Source organism: Polypterus senegalus, chromosome 12 (assembly GCF_016835505.1).
Source record: "Polypterus senegalus isolate Bchr_013 chromosome 12, ASM1683550v1, whole genome shotgun sequence".
Lineage (NCBI taxonomy): Eukaryota > Metazoa > Chordata > Cladistia > Polypteriformes > Polypteridae > Polypterus > Polypterus senegalus.
Window position 1 is genome coordinate 145,448,424 of NC_053165.1, and position 10,706 is coordinate 145,459,129.

The 10,706-nt window shown below is 38.1% G+C and overlaps 1 protein-coding gene across 4 annotated transcripts in view; it reads right to left on the minus strand.

Annotated features, from left to right (window-relative positions):
* rnf111 (ring finger protein 111) overlaps positions 1–9,848 on the minus strand; it is a 127,205-nt gene extending 117,357 nt beyond the window's left edge. For all 4 annotated transcript variants that reach the window (XM_039773734.1, XM_039773732.1, XM_039773733.1 and 1 more), the window contains exon 1: positions 9,288–9,848. The gene's annotated coding sequence lies outside the window, so the exon portion shown is untranslated. The remainder of the gene's footprint in view (positions 1–9,287) is intronic.
* Positions 9,849–10,706: the final 858 nt, after the last annotated feature.

The following is a 10,706-nucleotide window of genomic DNA, read 5'->3' on the forward strand; positions in this document are numbered from 1 at the left end:
GATTTCTAAATTGATAAGTTAGCCATTTTTGACCGTCAATCTACACTCAACTACCTGTAATGACAAAGAAGAAACATTTTCAGAAAGGTTTGCAAATTTATTAAAAATGAAAACATATCTCTTTCAAAGCAGTATGCAGATACTTAATTCAGGATCTTAATTTGTAGAAACTCCTTTGTTAAGATATCCAGTTTTGAGTCTTCATGCACAAGTTTCTACAAAGTTTGTACACCTGCATTGGGGCAGTTTATCCCATCCTTCCTAACAGATCCTCTCAAGACTTGTAAAACTGAAAGGGAAATGGCTGTAAAGTGTCATTTTCAGGTATCTTCACACATGTTCTATGGGGTTTCAGTCTGTGCTTTGGCTAGGCCACTAGAAGACAATCAGAGGCCTGTCCCAAAGCCACTCCAGTGTTGTCTTGACTGTATGCCTAGAGTCACTGTCGTGGTGAAAGGTAAAACACTACCACACCCTGAGGTTCTGCACTCTGGAGAAGGTTTACTTCAAGGACCTCTCTGTACTTTGCTGCTTTCAACCTTCTCTCATTTCTGACCAGTCTTCCCTGTCCATTATCCTGGCACCACCTTGCTTCACTGTAGGGATGGTATTAGGCAGGTGATGAGCAGTGCCTGGTCTTGGTCAGACATAGCACATGGAGTTCTGCCCAAAAAGTTAAAATTTTCTCTCACTAGACCAGAATATCTTTTTCCTCATGTCCTCCAAGCAGACTGTCATATGCCTCTTACTCAAGAGTGGTCTCCATCTAACTATTACACCACAGACAGTCAACTCTAGGAACAGTTGCAAAATTGTTTCATTTCACAATTATTGATTCCACTATGCTCCTGGGAACACACAAAGCAGTAACAAGCTTTTATCCCCTTGTCCTGATCTACATCTCGACAGTGTTATTGTAGAGGTCTACCGAGAGATTCTTGGACTTCATGTACAGTTTTGTGTCTTCACATGCAAAGTGAATTGTGGGGCCTTATAGAAACAGTTGTGTGCCTTTCTGAATGATGATCAAGTTCTCAACACATCTCCTATATAATTAAAGCAAACAGGATACACCTGAGTACAATTTAGAGTGCCACAGCAAATGGTCAGAATGCTTACAGAAATGAGAGATTTGTAAGAAAACTGCAAACCTTCTGAAAACAAGTTTTCACTTTGTCTTCATGGATAATTCATTGACGATTAATGGTCAAAAATGGCAAATCTATCCATATAAAATTAAATCACAACACAACGTGTTTAAAAAGTGAAGGGGTTTGAATACTTTCCAGAACCACTGTATATATATACCCATACCGCATATAGACACACACACACACACCCATATATACTGGAAATATCTACTGTAAATGACATATCAGGACACACTAGCTATTAATCAAATGAATGTGATGGGGCTGTAACTTGTTCCTTTGTTCTCACTATCTTGGCAAGATGACAAAGCAGGCCATTCCCCCAATATCTTCCACTTTGCTAATTTCTACACCCAACCTGAAAAAAATCTTTAACTGCTATAAAATTATCAGAAACTTTTATTCATCAATAAATCCAATTAATCTTGTTCACAGTTAATGTCTAGCCTATCCCATAATTGCCAGGTAAAAATCATTAAAACAGTAAGCAAAAAATCAAAAATACAAAAATAAAGGTAACTATAGTGCCTAGTAGGGCCAAAGGACTTTTCCCGGTGTAGAGTGTGCACCATCACCTATATGCATCTATCTTCAGCAAATGAAAACATGCTGGATTGAAGCTCAATTACTTTTCCATACTGTAATTCTCATATTTTGTTTCTGTATTATTTTAATTACTAGGGGGCTTTGCCCCCTGCTCACTTCACTCACCAACCCTCTAGCCAGCGCTACATGCTAGCCTCTTTGCAGTTCTAATGCTCGCACATGGGGATGTGAATTTACAATTCAAACAGATTTTAATTTTCATGTGAAGTGTTACATTTGCATCTACGCAACATATAACTGCCAGTGATTGCATTTTGTTTCTCTCTCTCTATTAAATAAAACAAATTTTTGGCTCTGAGATTTGTTAATTGTCTTTGCAAAAGCTATTCTAATGGGAAACTTATGAATGGCATATCAAGATCTCCTTTAGAGTCTAATGTTATCTGCGGGAGATATACTACATTACCTTTCTTGGATACATCCTTCTTTCTACAGTAATTCGTGCAGTAGAAGATCGGACAGTGTTAACGGTTGTTGATATTCTTCGTGATATGGTATGTTGTTTTCATTTTCCACACGATCACCACTAACTGTTTCACAATAGTCTATTGATATGTGTTTAACCATTTTGCAGTGTTACTGATAGACATTTTGTTTGACTTCCTCGTTTCTTCTGTAGATAACCCTTTGTGACTAAATTCTTGAATAAGATTTGGACATAATACGTCTTCTTTAATTGGGAACGTAGAGAAAAGCCAAGCAAAATGACACCTTTTATTGGCTAACTAAAAAGATTACAATATGCAAGCTTTCGAGGCAACTCATGCCCCTTCTTTGTTGCCTGCAGAAGGAGACTTTAGTTAGCCAATAAAAGGTGTCATTTTGCTTGGCTTTTCTCTACATTCATAATGGCTAACACGGTACAACACCTTAATTGGGGACGTAAAGTGGGGAAAACATTAAAATTTACAAGAGCTGAGAGAGCAAGAAGTGTGTCTGACAAAAGAATTCACAAGACTGAGTGGTAAGAGGACCATGGTCTTGTTTGAAAATGGTTGCAAGTAGGGCGTGACTCGAAAGAATCTAATGGCAAAAGTCACCGTCTCACTTCATTCCAAAAAGTCTCTTCAAAAGATCACGTGTTGTCGCAGGATAAAAAGTCTTGTCTCCCAAGATTTTTTATTAGATAGATAGATCGATCTAGATAGATAGATAGATCTAGACAGACCGATCGAGATAGATAGATCGATCGAGATAGATAGATCGATAGATACTTTATTAATCCCAAGGGGAAATTCACAAATTATAATTTATATTATAAATTTGCAGTGGTACCAGCCCCTAACTTTTTGAGATAAAGTCAATCAAATAATTATATATATTTTTTCTGATATTCTACATTGAACATAGAGTGATAGAACATACCCACTGCTTTATAAAAATTAAACAATGAACAAAGAATAAAATACAAAAATGGGTCAAATTCACAAAGGAACAACACAGCAATTTCCAACAGATTAACTGCCTCATATATCCCATTTATCTTGAACACTATCAACCCACTTATTCATATATTTAGGGAATTGCTAGTAAATTTCCGGGTCAAGGATTTCAGTGAAAAAAGGTAGACACTTTATAACTCGTAAAACCCGACCAAGAGTCAGTATGACACTACATTCACGTGCTACATGAGTTTTGGGACTTGTCATGTCACATCCAACCACTTTGTTCTGTTCACATGCCATTTACAGTTATAAATGCTGTTGATTTGCTGCACAATTTGTAGAAACATTAATTAAGAATTTCCTCAGTTTATGAAAATAAAAAGTAAAGGAAATTCATGAAGTAAGTATTATGTCATTACAAATACGAGATGACTGCCAAACTTCATGTAATGAAGTTATTTCCAAATTTACTCAATAATGTTTACATGAACTAGTGTTCACATTAAAATTCCAACTGGAAAACTCGTATTTTCTTCCCCATGGGAATGCATGATTTCTAGGATTGTATTGCCTCTGCTTACATATGAGTAATGGTTGACAACTGCTAAGTCAAGAACATAAATCATCTTGACAACATTCTTAAAGTGTACTGATGTCAATGCATGTGAAGAAAACTGAGGAAACCCAGGGAAAAAGTACATAATCTTAAAACAAGCTTATTAATTTTAACAAATAAAAGTCATTTTTGCTTTGTGTCCAACCCCACCATAACCTATTGTCTATGGTGGAGGTGCGAAAGCGTTAGATTCATCAAAAATTTCAATCTCCGGTTTTCAACAGATCTTGACGTTTTAGGGTACCCTGATACCAAAAACACTGATATCTTGACGATGGATGTGTGTCTGTCTGTATGTTTGTATGTGTGTGTTACAGTTTCGTGTGGACGGTCTAAAGCTAAAACTGATGGAAGGAAAAATGCAAAACTCAAAACCTAAGCCTGTTCAGAGATGACGATGTGCTAATTAGTTCTTGAGCTAAATTGTGCAAGAGAAAAAGGCACGCTACAGGAACCCTCAAATATCATAATTCTGCAATAAATTATGAGTTCTTCTCGTAAAGTACTATTGTAATGACCTATTTTATGATCAGAAAGATCAGTATCACAATGGTAAATAATTGCTGAAATTTTATAGAATAGTTCAGGTAATTTGGTTCCTATACAAGACCTATTGATGCTCGTATCTGAATTTGTTTCTTTTGTTTTGCGAGGGTAACTATTAGAAAAATGAAAGTCACTCCAGTCTGTGCAAAAAATCAATCTGAAAAAAATCATTTAATGGTCAAACAAGGAATTTTAAGAGTTCTGTTAATAAAGGCAATTTACATTAAAACAACTTTTGGAAATTTTGGTGAGAACAGGCCATTTGACCCAATAAGCTTGCCAATAATATTCAGTTGTTTTTTGTTTCCCCCCAAAGTAACAACAAAACTTATGATGGTTCCCAAGGTTCTGCTCTCTACTGCACCACTTAGTCCATGTGTCTGTGGTTTTTACACTGAAGAAGGGCTTTGTAACTTGAGGTGAAATTTGCCCTTAACAAGTTTCCACCTGTGTTCTTGTAGAAAAATGTACTTTTAAGTAACAGTTGTGATCCAACCTACTAATTCCCATTGTAACTTTAAACACTTCAGTCACTACACCTCTCAGATGTCCATTTGCTTAAGCTGAAAAGGTTCCACTCCTTCATTCTTACATCATAGCTCATACCCTTCAGTCTCAGAACCAACCTAGCAGCACTTCTCTGGACCTTCTTTTGCTCTGCTATGACTTTTTCTAATATGGATACCAAAACCGAACATAGTACTCCAGATGAGGCCTCGCTATAACGTTCAATTGAACCTCTCTTGACTTGTACTCCACATATTGGGGATGCTACATAACCTAACAACTCATTAGCTTCCTTAATCACTTCTGTACACTGGATTGTAGACAGTGACAACTCAAGATCTCTTAACTTTTCTTGTAAGGAATACTTTCAAATGTTTCATTCTGTATTCAAATATAACATTTTTACTTCCTATACACTAGGGTGTTGTACCGTGCTAACCATTACGGACATAATGAGATTCAAGAAGGGGCCTGAGTTGCCTTGAAGCTTGCATACTGCAATCTTTTTAGTTAGCCAATAAAAGGCATCATTTTTCTTGACTTCCCATTACTTCCTATATGTAATATTTCACATTTATTCACACTAAACCTCATCCTTTTCAAATCTGCCCACACCTTTATTCTATCCAGGTCCTTCTGTAATGATTCAGTTCAATGTATAATATTTGCCATTCTAACTAGTATGGCATCATATATATATATATATATATATATATATATATATATATATATATATATATATATATATATATATATATAACCATTTCTAAAAATGTTTCTCTTACCATAATTACTTGCATCCAGCATTTATACCCATCTTCAAAATGGAACTTGAATTTCCACTTCTCTTAGTATGGTCTCTAGCCTCTCATATGGGACCTTATCAAATGTTTTTTGAAAATCAAACTACCATGTGCACCTCTCAGATAGCATGATTTTGGTGCTTCCACATAGAATTTCATTACATTACTCAAATACGACCTTTCAGTCTAAACCAGGGGTGTCAAACTCTAGGCCTGGAGGGCTGCAGGTTTTCATTCTAACCATCTTCTTAATTAGTGACTAGTTTTTGCTGCTAATTACTTCTTTTAATTAACTTGACTCAGGCCCTTTAGTTGTTTCTTTTTCCTTAATTAGCAGCCAAACAACAATGAGACACAAAACAAGCCGCCACATCACACAATATCTGAAAATAAAGAAAGGTGAAGGTCTCAGTAAGGTTGATCTCTCAACTCACCAAAACACTTTGACGATGTTCTTATGAAAAACAGAAAATCAACAGTTTTGGAAATGTCTGCTGTGGCAAAACGAGAGCAACAACAAGCCGTGGAGTTAAATAATGAGTTTAATTAACAGCAAGAATTGGCTTCTCATTAAGAAACTGGTTGGAGTTTGATGCCCCAGTTTAGCTGGTCATCTGTTGGCTCGTTTCACGTCTTATTTCCATCTGGCTGCATTTTAATGGGGAAACGAATCAATTCAGAGGACTAAATTCTTCTAACAGGGCTATTAAAATGTTAATTAGCAGTGAAAACTGGTCACTGATTAGGAAAAGGGTTAGAATGAAAACCTGCAGCCGCTGCGGCCCTCCAGGCCTGGAGTTCGACACCTGTGGTCTAAAAAAATATTAAACTGACCTTAACATGTAATGCATGATCATTTCCATAGTAATTGCTACTGATGACACCTGGTGGACTTATTGGATTCTTAGTACTTGGATTAGCCCAATCTCCCTTTTTATATGATGGAATATAATTTGCTTGCTTCCAGTCCTTAATAATCTCTCAATGTGCAGTGATTTCAACAAAAGTATGCATTAAGAATTTATATACTGTATGTAGTCACCAAGGCCCGAAGTGCAAGGATAAATGTAATCTGGCCGCAGCAGCCTGTTCATTCGAAGTAGCGATTCTGCCTCCACAATTTCCAAATTACTATGAACCTTCTTGACAGTCTTTGTTACTTTACAAAGGTTATCTACTTTACTCACATGTGCAAAGATGCAGCACTGGTACATGATAGTGCAAGTTTAGAAAAGGGAGCTTACTCTGAGCATTCCCATGTAATGTGATTTAAAGATCATCACCCTGGACACTGCTGACCTTTCACCATGAGCACATTCAATGTTTTTTAAATTGTACATCCTGAAATGGAATATGAGCTTTTAAACAAAATTACAAATGGATTTAACTAAGGCCTACTGATCTTCCAGTGTCATATAGCAAACTTCATCATAAGGATAACCTGCGCATTTTTACATAATCTATTAATATACCCTACACTCCTACACACTTGACAAAGAAGGTTCAGAAAACTGTCTGATGGCATTCATTGCCAACAGCATGGTTGCACAATTGGCAAGCACTGGTCTAGTGTCCCTGCCTGTCATTGTCTATATGGAATTTCCATGTTCTTCCTGTGTTTGTAATGACTTTTTTTCCTCCAACATCCCCAAAGACATGTATTAAAGTTTGAGTGGTGATTCTCTATTGCTCCACGAAGGTGTGCTTATCTTGAGACCAGTGCTGCCACAACAGGCTTCTTGGCACAACTAAATTATTTAAGTAGGTTTAAGAATGTTATATTCCTGTCATTCTGTACAATTTAGATGTGGATCATCACAGTAATCACTGCCGAACCACTCATTCCATAGAACAGTATGACCCCATAATGGAAAAAGCCGTTTTATAAAAGAGTTGGATCTAGTTTACTGGAAACAGCATCAAAATATTTATTTCATGCAAGTCTTGGACAGATCTGTCATTGTCAAGTGTGACGTTTCACATGGCTTCCCTCACCATGACCACAGTCAATGGATTAAATATATTACATGTACTAGAAAAAAACAAGTATAGAAATTTAACAGATTTAAACTACCAACATTATCAGTTAGCATGAGAACTAAAATATATTAAGAACTACTAGTCTCTCCATTTCACACTGCTCCTTTCACTCCTACCATGATTCAGGCCCCTTAGGAAAATCAATATTTGAAAAATTCTAAACTCTGCCTGTCACACAAATAATCTTGAACTAATGGGGCTACAACCTTGATATTGGTTGTAATTAAAAGCATATGACCATATATTTTTTGGAAATTAAAATTTTAGATAGTAAAACACAAATGTACTTTGTATTTTATATAAGAACTGTAGATTTACAAGTTTCAGCAGTAGAATCAAAAAATAGATCTACACTGGCCACTTTGACAAGCCCTGTATAAGGCAAACAGAATGCTTGTATTAAAATGTGTTACTTGCATATAGCATCTTTAACCAGAAGAACAGACGGTACATTTTAAAAGATAATGTTCCGGGTCCAAAAAAGCACTTAGAGAAAATGGAAAGATAACAGAAAGTTGGTACCCACCGCAAAATCAGTTATTTTACTTAAAGCTTGGCACCATAAGCAATATTGATCTATCGGTTTCATATAGTACGTTTCACTATGTGCATAATTAATTTATTTCATGCTATACAGCATCAATACTGGGAAAAAATATATAAAAACAATATTACACCAAAAAAAAAAACAAAATCAGAGAATTGATTTTACCGCAAGCCCCAACAATTGACTTATTTTATATATGGCTTATCGCAGGTCTACTATCAATTTCATATACAATATTTTCTATCAAGACAATTGTGTACGTTATCATTATAGCACCTGTACAGTTTCAAAGATGGACGGATATTTACCACCAGTAATAAGGATCAGAAAATGACTTAAACTGATGGCTTTCCACCTGCCCGATATGAAGGTGGCCAACTAACGTGGAGAAGACTCCTCTAATATGTGGTACTGACTTATTTCGTGTTAAATATACATTTAACTACATTAATTTTTTACTACGCAAAAGGTCTACTTTGCAAAAACAGTCGGCATAATGAAGTTAGGAGGCCCATGTCAAAAAAGGCTGGTTGCTAATCTGAAGGGCTGGCCGAGCAGGATTGCATTTATACACGCGGTTCGTGTTTTTTTTTGTTTTTTGACGCAGCCCACAGTTATTCACGGAGACTTATTCACCGGACAGACTTCGATGCTCACTGTTGAATAGACACATACCCGAAAACAAACGTTCGACCCGGCCCTTGGAGAGCTAATGCAGCAGAGACCCGGAATGGGTTGTCATCGGCCGGGTGGGGTGGATGTGACCTACGTACTTTTTGATAAAATTGACTAAGGGGAACCCGGAGCAGCGAGCAGGCCTGCTTGTTTAGTTGGTGCTTAGCAGCCGGCCTATTGCACCGTCGACACGCCACCATTCTGCCGCACAAACACACAATACTCCGGCGGCCCGGCCCGGCCCCCCCGCCTCCCGACTCTTTACCCAGTCCCTCCTGTTTCCCGTAATTCCAACGCACTGATCAGCACTTGTACGCAGATCTGCGCGAACACACAACGATCAACCCCGGTAGACAGGCCGGCCTCCTAAAATGAGGTGAGGTCGGACCGCCATAAAAACAGTGCACTTACCTCCACTATAAACTGGCGAGGGGGCCTCCCGAGCACAGCGCTGCCTCGATCGTCCGGCTGAACCGTGCCGACTGGAAGGTTACGGTGAAACGAGGGCTAATCACTGGAAGTAGTCTCACAAAAAGGCAGTAAGAAGGTTGGATCGGACATCAGCGGCGCCGGGGTCTTTAAGTGTTAACCCCGGCCCAGCGATCCCGAAACCCTCCAGGAACGGGAGTCGCGAAAAGATCCCGTGTAGAGAGGTGGATCGGATGGCTGGTGACTGGGGAGCAGACTTGCGAAATCCACCGCCCGCCCCCTCCACTAAATAAACCTCCCGGGCGCTGCTGGCGGAGGGGGAGGGAAAAGCTTTCAATTTTAGTGGCGTTATTCCGACGAAGAGGCCCGATGTTGTCCGCTCCGCCTAGAGCGAAGCCGATCACTATTGTTTACGCGGCCTGTTTGCGTCTTCTTGACCGATCTGCAAGCTCCGCGACTCTCCGGGAGACTAGCTCTGTTTAGAAGAGGGCTTTTTTTCAGCACGACACTTTCCCACATCGACGGAGGGGGTTGGCGGCTTCGGCTATACAGCGGTAATTAAGAGAGCGCGGAGTTAGAGTGGCCACTAGCGACAGTGGGATTGAAGTGCACGTTTTCAGTTCGCCCGTTTCCGCAAAGTATTTCATGAATAGTTTCGACAAAATGAAATCCAATCACCACCGATTTCAGGCTCGACTGATCGCGGCCTCGGAGTGCAACTCAATGTTTCTTTATAAACAGTACTTCTGACTCCACGGGTTACGCCTTCTGTGATCGATCGGAGTCCGGTCCACGTCTGTATACATTAACATAACGAAGTTACATTTAAAGTTACTTGTATTTTACAAAACACCCTTATTCTAGACGTCTTACGCAAAATAATAATTACTATTTATAGCAGAGTTCATACACTGAATGTAACTCAGAATATCCAATGCAATTAAAAAAAGAAAGTAAAGATAAAGCCAGGTACTAGAAACAAATAGGTAACAAAATAATACATACACATAAATAGAAAGAGGAACATAAGTGAAATAATATTTGAAGTAATTTAAAATTCGTTAAACCCATTAACGATTCATTCTATACACGTTGTTTCATTATGCACATAACACGGTCATCAATTTATTAGTTTACAATGTGTCATAGCCATTATTTTTTATTTTAAAATAGTTATGACCGAATGGTATCAGCTGAGAGGTAAAGTAAAAATAGAGAAAAGTCATGTATTATACACAAATACATTTGACTGTTAGAAAGTATGACGTTAGTAAGCAATCAAGAGCAGAATTTAAAGGAGGGCACAAAAATGTGGTATTCCTGAATATCTTATCATATCTGTCAGATATGAAAGGCACTATACTAGACAGGTAGTTCCACATGTCTTTGATCTATCAGAGT